Source organism: Stegodyphus dumicola, chromosome 7 (assembly GCF_044657685.1).
Source record: "Stegodyphus dumicola isolate Sdum_Otavi_A_Nest chromosome 7, ASM4465768v1".
In the NCBI taxonomy this organism is placed as follows: domain Eukaryota; kingdom Metazoa; phylum Arthropoda; class Arachnida; order Araneae; family Eresidae; genus Stegodyphus; species Stegodyphus dumicola.
The window spans coordinates 173,558,406-173,571,829 of NC_140774.1; the positions used below are offsets into that span (position 1 = coordinate 173,558,406).

Here is a 13,424-nt window from a genome sequence, read left to right on the forward strand (position 1 = left end):
CATATTCGCAGTAGGATTTCGTCATTCAAAATTCGATGGCTCTATGTACCATTGTTTTATCACAATGCGAGAAATAGACAATCATTTATGCAGATTTTTCATTATTTAATTTCTTCAAATATAATGCAGGACTCTAACATTTTGTGGCAACAGTTTGAAAAGTGAACCGACGTTTATGAGTCCGACGCAAAATCGCAAAACGAAAACAATAGTCCTTCAGGGACAAAGCCCCTTTGGACTAAAAAATTCGAGAAAGTTACAGTTAAGGAAAGGAACAAAGGTACTGACGTCATCTATTTAATAAAATGTTAAAAACAACTATGAAATAACTTCTTTAAAACTGAAGGTAAAGACAGATGGAATTGGATTTGTTACTTTGAACTGGCAGATATTTAATAATGTGAAACGCCTCTAGAAAATGTAATTCACCAACAGAAAACGTTTTATGAGTAATTTTGGTTTCAGAGAAATAGAAAATGCGAATTTTGGCCACCAAATGTTGCACGATAGAGAATTTATACATACTATTGCGGATAAATTTTAAAGCTTATTCGGGTTATCGAGAATTGCAACTAGTTCATCTCTTCTATGATAATAATGCCTTTCTTGAAAACTTTCAGTTTATGAAAAAGGACACAGAAGACATTCAGTGAATCTAGAGAGATTAGGACACTCAAATTGAAATATGACCCAACGCATGCAGTATATATGTATATATATTATTACAGGAAATGGCTATGGAACTGTAAGTATAACTGAGTGATATAATTATAATCCGCCGACCTGCGGGCAGAAAGACTTAGGGGGTGCAAAACAAAACATCTGTCTACTTTGTCTGTCTGTCTATCTATGAGCATACGAGTAAGAACGGCGATGACGAATGCAGATGGGACGCTTATTCTTGTTTTCTTTTATTTAATCACTCTTAATTCAGGTAAATAAATCGTAGTTTAGTAATAACTGTGTATTAGTGGATGCTTTTCTATAATATTGTCAAAAGAAATTTGATTTTCGTAAGCCCTTAGTATTTCATTACTTAGTTGTTAGAGCATATCATATTTTTAGCTCTGCAAGATTTATTTTGTAATTTATTGTATTGTTAGAATTTTGTATTTAGTTAGATATTTTGGAAGCACTTCCGCAGAGAACCCGGTAAATGTAAACATCGCCAACTTTGGCGATAATAGTTCAAACCTGGTAACCTAGCTAATTCATCCTATTCGCTTATGCGAAGGTTGTCGTTGTTCGCATTTGGAGATTTATATTATTTTTCTCTTATTTATTATTATATTTTCTGAATTTTTTAACAACGAATAGATAGAAATATTTTCGCGTAATTAAAGAAGTTTTCGTCGAAAGATGCCGGTTCTCGGGTCGTCAGTTCGGGATCAAAGGAAGAAATTATGGCGGGAGGGGTGAATGCTAATTTGTAACATGGCTGTTCACGTTATGTTCTTAATTATTAACAGCTGTAAGCACGCAGATCCATGAGGTTTCCAACCCCTATAATAATTTTAAAATGTATAAAGTTCTAGTTTTATTAAAAATGCTACTGAAGAAAATTTGATTACTGTTGAAGGTTATTTGTATTGTGAAATATATTATGAAAAAGGATAGGTATTTGTTTCAACGTAAAATGCTTTAAGCTGTATGCAAGTAACTTGAAAAAAAAAATACTTAAAACTATGTAAAATGGATATATTAAAGGTCATGCATTCATTAATTTATTACATGGGCATGGGCTCTTACCGAAATACATAAATCAACAGGCAAAGTACTTAATAGTGAAAAAAAGACATTTGTAATAGAAATATTAGTATTCTATATGAATTAGAGAAAATACATATAAGTATATTGTAAACGTAAGTATAAGAAAACTAATTGTTATTTTTTAAATGAATTTTTACTTCCCGTTATGTTTAATACATTGTATTCTGTGCTAACTTGAATTTAATAGAAATTTATTTTCGTATATCACGTTTAACCTGTTAGTTTTATATCTACATACTTATTATCTGTGAATTTTTACTACCATTGTCTGCTAATTTGAATTTACATCACTAAAAACCACGTTTACAAAATATCACGCTTACGGCTCGGCTCAGCTTGGCGAGTAAAACTGCAACAGCGCCAAAGGGTTCTTTCCCGAAACGCCAACGGGTTCTCTGCGGATGAAATCCCGACAACTCTGATAATTAAAATTGTTTTATTTCTCCGTGCACTGCAGCAGGAGGCATATTTTAAGAGAAAGCTACGTCGCAGAATTAAAATTACAAGAGCATGTGCATTTAACATTGAGTAAAAGTTTATCTCGGTAATTTATATTTAATTTTAAATAAATGTAATTGACTACTATGTAAGTTGTAACCGTAATTGTACTCTTTTTGCTTTCTAGAAATTGCTAGAACTGTCTCTCGTGGCCGATTTAAAAAGCTATAAAAGCCAGAGAGAGTAAATCTGAACTCAGTTGTTGCTGCTTACTTAGCTGCTGTAATTTTGCTGATCGGATTAGCTTTCTCTTTGCCATGGATTGCGTTTTATTTAACGTTTTAGGAGTTTAAAGTATAGCTAGTGATTATATTGCTTGATATTGTACGAATATCTCTGAGGAAAATTCAGCTTGTTATATTTCTTGTGATAAAAACAAATTGTATTAACTTCTTATCACATTTGTGCATCAATCTATTGGGAACCCGTAGGCACGCAACAATATTTATTTTTATTCTGCTGTGTATTGATTTTATGCCTTTTGCATAGTTTTGTATTTACATTTTACTTTGTTTTATTGCAGTTTCGTATTTGTTTATTATGTATTTTGTATAGCATTCAATTTTTCTATCCTTATTGTGATTTTGTGTATTTAGTTGCTCGATTGTTTTGTAGTACTTATAATTCTGAGTTAATTACTATCAGAATGGTGAAAAGAGATTGAGGATATAAAAGTTAAATGTCAATTGGGTCGGCTCAAAAAATATTTATCACAAAGTTGACGACATTTTAGACGCTTCCAGAAAACCTTTTCGTCCCTCTAGAACTGGTCTTTCAGGAGCTTTTAAAAATCAGTGTAGAGAAAAACAGGCTGGCTTCAGCTTTGGGGCAGTTGCTAGTATTCTTAAAGTTAGCAGTTAGTCCGTTCGTAGGCGTGCTATTGAATTGAAATACTCACTCATTTTAGCCGTTGCTCTATGAGCGAGTTCTGCAATTCTGTTATATGTGGTTTAATTTACGTGTTGTTTAAAATTGAAGAATTCTGTCTAAAATGAAAAGATTTTTAAAATTGGATCAGCGATAGTTATTCTTTTGTTAAAGAGAGGTTGTTTCTCAACTCTCCTTAGAGGTATTTTTGGCCGAGACTGTTTATTTGTAAAAGCTATTGTTACTTGAAGCCATAATAAATAAGTTTTTCCGTTTCATATGCTCAGTTAATTCAGAAGATCTTGATGAACCCTTTGACGAAACAGCATATTCGACGGAATTAGGATAAATAAAGGTATTGAGAAAAAAAATTATTTAATATCGAGCATTCTGAACTTAAACAGCTCAAAATTGAAACAATGCTATAGAAGCTTTTAATATTATTGCAATTTTATAGTTAACATATCTTAATTTAAATTTTTAGCCCAGAAGGGCTATTAATTTCGTTTTGCCATTTTGCGTTGCTATAGAAGCTTTTAATATTATTGCAATTTTATAGTTAACATATCTTAATTTAAATTTTTAGCCCAGAAGGGCTATTAATTTCGTTTTGCCATTTTGCGTTGCTTCACTATATATGTCGGTTTACTTTTGAAATTGTTGCCACCAAATATTAGAGCCCTGTGTTATGTTTAAAGAAATTTAATAATGAAGAATCTGCATAAATATATGTCTGTTTTGGCATTGTGATAAAACAACGGTGCCTAGAGCCATCAAATTTTGAATAACGTAATCTTCCACCGAATATGGGCATCCAAAAGCCCAAATTTGGAAGAATTTGAAATTTGTTTTATTATCGATTTCATATTTTGTAACATTTTAACGAATCTTTGATTAACAAACTCAATGATTTCAAAGCGAGTAATGGCAGCACTGTACGGGGAAAAAAAAAAAAAATATCTCCTGCTCGCGAGACTGTATCAGAAATTCTAAAGAAATGCTCATTTTAAAATTATTTTGCGATACTGCTGTTGAACTGAATTTTATGGTTTAAGTGCGAAGAACATGATATTTAATAAATAAAGGTAGCACACAAAATGTTAAAAAAACGGCCTTTTGGACGTAATTTAAAATCTGAAACCTTTCAGTTTAAAAAAAAAATTTTTTCATTTATATTTTAATATTCTGGTTTCATCCTACCGTAAAAGGGATTATTTAAACATTAAAACTAGTAGTGCTCACTATTTGACGAAGATAGGAACTTCTATTGTCACTTATGTTAAAAGAACTTGAAGAAGAGTTTTGATTTCCAGTTGGTATTAGAGCTCATAATCTCATCTTCTTGGACTTCTTCCTTCTTTTCTCATCAACTGAGTTCTTCGGAGACGAAATTTAGCTCGAAATCACTCCATTTAATTACAAACTTGTACATTTCAACATTGATTTGACCGTGAACTGATTGGGTGCTCCTTTCACAAGCTGTTAATTATTCATGCATTTTTTTAATAAACTATAACCAGATGATCAAATTTTATATTATAAAAATGATGTGAAGACTTTTGCTTGAGACAAATTTTATGCAGTACTTGATTTTAGTGTTAGATTAGGTGCCCAAAACTTTCTTAGTTACGATGATTGTATAACTCACATTTAATTTTGTGCATTGTATCGTGACATCCATCGAATTAGCATATTGCTGTAATTTTCACAACACAATCTTTAACATACAGAATTATTTACATTTACAGTTGCATAGCTTCGTAGCAAAGAACAGGAGAAGCTCTCTTCGTGACTGCTCAGACTATATCAACTGCCCGAGAGCAGTGTTGCCATAAAAGTTCAAAGAAATAAATGTTAGCTGCGAGACGAACTTCAAATTCGTAACAATGATATTATGGGAATTACTAGTATACCAAATGTAATGTAGCCCAGTACGCTTTTCTCCACTTTTTACAAAAGCCAATTATCTTATTTTGGAGATACTTTGTGTACTGTAAAAACTAATAGCAGGCAGGTAAATTCATTTACTCATTTAATTAAAAAATTACTGAGAGTTGTAAATAAAAAGTGCAACATTTGTAATTTTTTTCATTCGAAATGACTTTGCAGTTCTTCAGCAAAGTGTATTTATTTTAAAGAATGCAATAATGGCGCCTTCGAATATGTTCAGTCCCCAAAATGATACGTAGTAGATGACAAAAAAACGTTTGGTTCGTATTTTACCTACTAGATGGCAGCACATACCAATTTAAATAAATTTTCAAAAATGCTAAAATTACGTAACATAGTCTATTTGACTGCGTTGTATAATCGCTATACTATTTATGTAAATTTAAGGTATTTAATGCTTTGCTCAAAAATGACAGCGTAACACGTTAGACTAATATTTCCTGGTAAAAATTTACCATGACATTTTCTCCTCCGTAAGCAGAGACTCAGAAACGAAGGATATAGACAAATAAATGCGTGGAATTTAGTGCTATGTATATTTTTTAAAGTGAGGAACTAAGTACTACGTATATTTTTTAAAGGGAATCTTAACTTTTAAAAATCAAATTAGGTACTTTCTAAATTATACTAATTAGATAAATTATTAAAACTAAAAGCGAGATATTAAAATGTTCGTATACTATTAATACTGTATTTCAATTTGTTACTACACCAGAGCTTAAATTGCACCGGAGTTCACCGGAAACCGGCTCCGGTACTTCTTAGATTTTGGGATAGATCATAATTCTAGGCGGAGCGCACCGGAGCCCTAAGTTTGAAAGCTCCGCCACTTCTTTTATGTAACTGAACAAGTGATCTCGAAAATTTTATTTTTTACAATAAAATTATATTAAAAGTCGCTTATTAAATTTTAGTTTATCTCTTTACATTTTATTTAATTATCCTAAACTTTAATTATTTAAATAAGTATTATTTAATTAATTTTATTTAATTAAATAATAATTTGTAAATGTAAATTAAGTAATTATGAATTAATTAGATAATTATTAACTTTTTAATTTTTAAATTATTAACGATTTTAATAGTCAATTTATTTACTTATTTACTTTTGTTCCACTTTGCTGACGGTCTTCCATAGGGCTCCGGCACTTCTAATTTTAGAAATTAACTATACTTATCTCTCAATTTGTTAACTTTTAATTTAATAGATAAATTTAATCTCTCAGTTTGTTAACTTTCAATTTAATCGATAAATTGAATCTCTCAATTTGTTAACTTTTAATTTAATAGATAAATTTAATCTCTCAATTTGTTAACTTTTAATTTAATAGATAAATTTAATTTTACATCTTAATTAATACCAAACTTGTAAGATCTGTGTGGATGATAAATGCACTGATAGCTTGTAATGCAGGGGTCCCCAACCTTTCTGTCCCTAAAAGCACATTCTAGAATATTTGTTGGACAGCGGGCACCATTTACTTTTTCAAGGTGAATTTATAGTTGAATAGAGTTAATACTACATGCACAGCTGGATAGAGTTAATAATACATGAAAAAGGGATTGGTCGCATTTCGCTTTGTGCTGGACGCAATTTCTATTTCATTAAACATGAGAAAACTTTCATATAGAATTTTATTGAAAATTAAAATATTTTTATTGTGATCGCACACGCACACGTTAAACGATCGGCGGACGCCAGGGTGCTCGCGGGCATAGGGTTGGGAAGCCCTGTTGTAATATAACATGGGGATATTCAGTTCTATACATTTTCCTGCTGCGGAAATGTAAAGCAATGTTTTTCCATTATTATTTTTGATGTAATTATTTATCGTGACAGTGTGAATTATTTACTAAAAATTTTTATTAATTGAGCTATAGTTTCTTCTCATTCAAATTCAAATAGTTTTCGAACTATAATGTTGCCTCAGTTCCTGTTTTCCTTCCTTATCGCATTTATTTCGTAACTGAAAATGTTCAAGAACATACAATGTAATCTTATGTTTCATTCATTTAAAAAGTATGAATTACAGATACGTCCCGTTTAGTGAAAACTGACTTTGGCGCGTATTTCTCATTTAGACTACCAGCTAGGCCACTGGTCTCAAACAGAAACTGCACATATATGTGGAAAAAGCTGAAGGACCAAGACTTTTATTTTTAACATTTTTTTATCTTAAAAAAAACCTTTTATTAAAAAATAAAAAAATGTTTTAAGTAAATTTTAAATTTCGTATATTAAATATTTCTCAAAACATACATGAACAAGAACAATAATGTCGCAAAGGAAAAAAAATAATTATTAACCCAAAAGGGCAATTTGCCCAGAAGGGCTAGTAATTTTATTTTGACATTTTGCGTTGATTCGCTATAAACGGCGAATCACTTTTTAAATTGTTGCCACCAAATATTAGAGCCCTGCATTATATTTAAAGAATTTAAATAATGAAGATTCTGCATGTATGTTTCTCGCACTGTGATAAAATAGTGATTGATGGTACCTAGTGCCATCAAATTTTGAATAACGTACGTCTCCACCCGAATATCTGGAAGCCAGAATTTGGAATACGTTTTATTATCTATTTAATATTTTATAAAGCATTTATGAGTTTTTAATTAAGAAACTCAACGATTTCAAAGCGAGACCCTGCAATACTACATGGGAAAAAAAATATCTCCTGCGCGCGAGACTGTGTATTCTAAAGCTATGCTCATTTAAAAATTATTTTGCGATACTGCTGTTGAGTTGAATGTTATGGTTTAAGTGCGAAGAATAATATTACCTTTATTTATTAAATATAATTTTTATATTTAATAAATAAAGGTAACAAACAAAACATTAAAAAAGCCCCTTTGGGCGTAATATAAAATCTGAAAGCTTTCAGATTTATTATTATTATTATTTTTTAAATAATTTACTTTAAACTAAATAGATAACTATTCCGTTTTATAACTTTTAAGAGAAATTTTCCAAGTGGGAGAAACTTTGAGCGTATGTCACCTAGTACCATTCTCTTGTTAATTACATTTTTCTCTGATGTAGTATATGTAAAAATGCTTGTTTCTAAATATGCTTGTTTATATACTTGTTAATAAATAATGTAAATTCATTTTTTTCTTCCTACAGCTTGACACTTGATGGCGTCTCGATTCTAAAATCTGTAACCTTTGAGAGAAATTACTGGAAATTATCTTCATCGCAAATTATGATGTTCATTGGCCAATCAGGTTCTTTGCTTATTAATATTCAAGTATAAAAGAAACTTTATTTCTATAATAATTTGTTCCCAAACAATACACTTATGCTTAGTACGAAATTCGTAACTGAGTGTATTTATGTTTTGAAAAGTACGAATTAAAGTTAATAAAATCTATATCTTCGTATCTTTGAATAAGATTTATAACACATTATAAATTAATTAACTGTTTATAGATACATTTTATGGTACATTATTCATGTTCGTTTATAATCGTAATGAATATAATGTAAACTTGGACTTCAAGTAACTAAAATCGTGAAATCTTTGCAAAAATTACAATTGAAATGCTTTCGCGGCCCACATATGGCTCGCAGGCCAACATTTTAAGACTTATGGATTAATGTATGAAATAATAGTAATGTATAAATAATATATAACTGAAGTATTTTCGAGTGCTTTAGAAAATTGCTTCGGTGGTCGCATGCGGTAACCCGCGAGGCTCCAGTTGTAGACCACTGATCTACGTCACCATCATTCAAAGATAGATAAGATCTTTAACTTTTAGAAACAATGTAGAATAATAAGTACTGTGGCAAATAGCCAGTTTTCAGAATGTTTTCATTCGGGTCGGTAATTCAGCCAGAACCCACCGCAGACTGGATATAATGCCAATGGCATTGATTGAAATCGTAAATTAAATCAAAGCCCCAAGTAAAGCGAGTTTTGGAATTTTTATTTATTATTTAACTCATTGTCATTAGTTTAACTTAATTTACTAATATATTACCATTTTATTTCTCATTTATAATTTTAGAAATTAAGCTTTATTGCCATTTTTAAGTGGCATACATTTTTAATTTAAAACTTGGTTACTCAACTGTACGATTTAAAAGCACTAAATATATTAGTTAAAAATTTATATTTAAATGTAATATGACCAAATTATAATGTAACCAAGTGATAATTTATATGAACTCTTGACCATTATTTTAACAAATAAAAGTCATTAGTTTTAGGGCAACGTAGCAAGATATTTAGAGTTTTTCCAAAGAACTGTACGATAGAGAAAGATTTTAGTTTAAGCGCTTAAACATGTTACTGCATTTCAGTCCTTCTCCATTAGCCTTAATCTCTACATCTAATAAAAGTGTTTTTTCGTTCGTGCTGCGAGTAAGCTAATAGACCCAGGCCTACGAAATTTGTTATATAGGTGCATCTAGACAAGAGCCAGTGAACCTCGAAGCGATTTTTTCAAAATTCGAATAAATTTCTTTTGAATTTTATCTTTCTGATTGTATCGCATCATTTTGAATAGTTTGATTCTTTTAGAAATGTGGTTTTGGCAACAGGTTTTAATAAAACTGTATACTGGACTGCTTACTGTTGAAAATGAGCACTGTTGCCACTTCGAAAAATGGAGGCGATAATTCTGCACATTTTTTTAATTTAATGTTTCTCTTGGATATTGGACATTTGTTGAGGCAAGGCAACGGGACGTTGGTTAATATATTGATTAGGATAATTAATATTTGTATTAAGGGTTATTGCTTATTTCATTGTAATTTTGTTACATGTAATACATTTTTAAAAATTTGTGTGTTTTTTTTATGATGTTGTTCTGCAAAGTAAAATTCTGCACAGTTTTTAAATTTAACGTTTGGTGTCCTCTTCAGGCATTTTTTTAGTACATTTAAAAGCCAGACGAAGGCTGGCAGCATAGCTGCTAGTCTCTACATATAATAAAAGAAAGAGTCTGTCTGTGTGTGTGTGTGTCTTTCGTTCGCGCTGCGCGTAAGCTAATAGACCCACGGTTACGAAATTTGGTACATAGGTGCATCTAGAGAAGAGCCAGTGCACCTCGAAGGGATTTTTTCGAAATTCGAATTCGAATTTTTTTAATTTTATGTTTTGAGACGAAGTCGCGTCATTTTGAGACATAATGGGCTATAGGAAATTTTATAGATTTTACTCTACACACTCCATATTCACATCGTCATGAAACGTAGGCACTTATCTATTTTACGAATTTAAAATAAATTCCGTGTTTCAATAAATCGATTAAATACGAATTTATTTAACAAAGGGAGCTTAACACCTTTTCAATGGAATTTTTTCTAAAAAAGTTTATTTAAAAAAATGTACAGTTTATTTTTCTTTGATTTTTGGACACGTTAAACTTTCATCCTTGCGACTGCTTTTACAAAAAGAATTTTGGAAAAATGATAATATTTTGTATTTAAAAAAATTTTTAAATGAAGTTTCCGAGTACACTTCTCACATCTCACATCTTTAAAAATATGATTTTGGCAACAATTTTCCTTTCTTATTGTTGTTGATAGATTTTTGATGAAATCGCATCATTTTGAAGAGTTTCATTCTTTTAGAAATATGGGTTTGGCAACAATTTTTCATCGTATTTCTTATGTAACAGGTTTTAAGAGATTGGCATATTTCATTGTCATTTTTTTATATATATTATCAGGTTCAAAGTTCCTTCTTACCTTCTTCGGGAACATACAAGGACCTGACTCGGAACAGAGAGCTTACTAAAGCTATGTTCACTAATTGTGGTAAGTAGACAGGATACACATGAAGGGTATACAAAACCCTTTATTTTTCTCTATATACAATAACTTCCGTACTTCGGAATACACTGACCCGCTACTTGGGGTCTAACGTAAAAGTATAAAAATAAAACTAAACTCTAATTTAACTTTAAACTAATAAACGTGGAAGATTGGCCTTATATTAACAGGAAGGCGTATGTAGTACAGATAACTGAGAACACTACAATACGTTTAAATTTATCAGGAGGATTAAAACATCTGGCCTGGAAGGCAAACAGCAACTGCGTAACTTCTAAGGTAAGCGGCCTGCTTTGACTCAACTGCTTCCTCTCTCTCGCTTGGCAAAAAGCCACAACTTAAATACTTGGCGTTCGCCAGACAAACTTTGCATAAAAACCTTAACGCTTATAATTCTGGCCGGAAGTAGAAAATAAGAAGTGATAGTAAAGATTCAAAATAAAAATAAACATTAGTAAAACTTAAGATCCTTACATACTTCCCGCCAGAGTTAATTAGTTTGAAACTGAGGTCTAAAACGACCTTGTTGAAAACTTTTAGCTCTAGAATCTAACGCGAGGCCAATCTTTTACAAATATACTTCGCTAGAAACTAGAAATTTAAAAGAAAGAAATTTGTTTTTACACAAGCAGCTCCCAGGATATTCAACAATTTTTTTTTCCATCTGTACTGCATCTAAACAGGAGCTTTTATTCAATTCTGGTTCCTTCCAGAGACCTGGAAGGAAAACTAGTTTAATGAAATGTTACACAATGAAATGGCAAGTAACATATACAATTATACTTCTCTTAACGTTCTTATTTCATTCATGACTATTTTAATTATCTCTCCCCGTGCTCTCTGACATGTGTTGTAAAAGAACACCAAACACGAATGTGTTTCTGTCTATCTACGTGGTCCACACTTCCTCCTACAATCAAAAAAACACTAACGTGTTAAAATTCAACATAACAAGACCTCTTAACACACCCTAATTTCAACTCTAAACCCTGAGGTACTATTCTGAAAGTGTCTAACTCTGAAGTGTAGCGTCAGAGAGCCTAACTACATCATTCAACCTTTAACACATATTCATCATGATTTAATCTGTTTACAGTCACACGAATAAAAAAATTTTAATATTACTTTCACTTTTACCATATCACGGTATTTCTTAACATTTAAAATAACAGTTCACATTGTATATAAGAACATATTAACATGCCGTTAATTTTTCACATTTGAAAACATAGATTAGTAGTACATTGTTAACTTCTATTCTTTTCAAAGCAAGTGCCAATTCTTTCTACATTGAAATAATACACTTCAAAAAGTCTTTCAGAGTAAAACTTCTTTCTTGCTAGAATGTTTTAAATAAAATTTATACAATAACGTTTTACAATATTTAAGTCTTTACACAACGCTATTATACATCAACTTTTAATTTTACGCGCGAGTAATTGAAAAAACATAATACCAAAATCGGTAAGAACTCATTTCTCGCCCTTTTGGCGATAAAGGTAGACCTCGCATGAGGTAAAACTTCTTGAAATCTGCCACTTGCAGTAAGAATGAAAGATTAACTTAATATTTGCAAAGTAACATAAAATTTTACTTATCTTTGTGATATTCGGACATCCTTTTCTGGGCCCAGTCTTTAAAGGTATTGCAGATCGTAGTTTGATTTATCCTCCTTCTTGTACGGGCTCGCCCTTCAGTGCCTTCCTCTGGAAGCTTCCTTTTTTCACCAGTTCGGTCACCCTTGAATACCTTCTTTTTCTCCTCTGCTTGTGGTCTTGGCCGTTTGATGGCAGCTGGTCTTGGCGGAACCGGGAAACTTCTGTCGTGTTCCTGCTTGGACCTCGTTGCTGGCCGTTCAAATTTTCCTTGTACTTTTTCCTCCGCCGCTGATGGCCCTTCCGCAGTTCGGCGACTTTTGCTGCGGAGAGTTCTGTCGGATGAGTAGATCTTCCGTTTTAGAGCCGGGTTATAGTTGCCGACATTTCTCCTGGTTCTCTTCACATACGTCGTCCTTCTCCCTTCTTCATTCTGGGGGTGTTCGTGAACTCTCTTTTCTGGACGGTGGAACGGCTTCTTTTTCTTGCTCCCTTCAATTTTTCCGCGGGGAAATTTTCTTTTTACTTGCTCCTGCCTCTTACTGGCTTGCCCTTGTACTTGTCGTTTTTCCATCTCTGGAGCTTGTGCCTGCGGTGTCTGCCGTGCCGGATCCTGCAAAAGATATGAAAATATTTGCATTTTATTACGATCGAAGTAGGGCTTGATTTGATCAATGTTTGCGGAGCAGGTTTCACCATTTCTGGCTTTTAACACTACTACAGCGTGAGTTATTTTTTCTATAACATATGGTCCTTCAAATCGTGGAAAAAATTTGGCAGTCTTATCTTCTGGTGCTGAAGAAAGTGAATGCTTAATTTTTAAAACTTCATTCCCTACTTTATAAGTTACTCCCCGTCGTTTCAAATCATAATAGAGCTTCTGTTTTCTTTGTGCTACTTCCGTATTCTTCTTTGCTTCCTTAATTAGTTTTTCTATATCACCCATTTTAAATTCTGGG

General features: G+C 31.8%; 1 long non-coding RNA gene across 2 annotated transcripts in view; it reads left to right on the plus strand.

Annotated features, from left to right (window-relative positions):
• The first annotated feature begins 821 nt into the window (after positions 1-821).
• Positions 822-13,424, plus strand: part of LOC146996580 (uncharacterized) — a 192,948-nt gene continuing 180,345 nt past the window's right edge. For both annotated transcript variants that reach the window (XR_015042247.1, XR_015042246.1), the window contains exons 1-2: positions 822-934; positions 8,213-8,313. This is a non-coding gene — a long non-coding RNA (uncharacterized LOC146996580). The remainder of the gene's footprint in view (positions 935-8,212; positions 8,314-13,424) is intronic.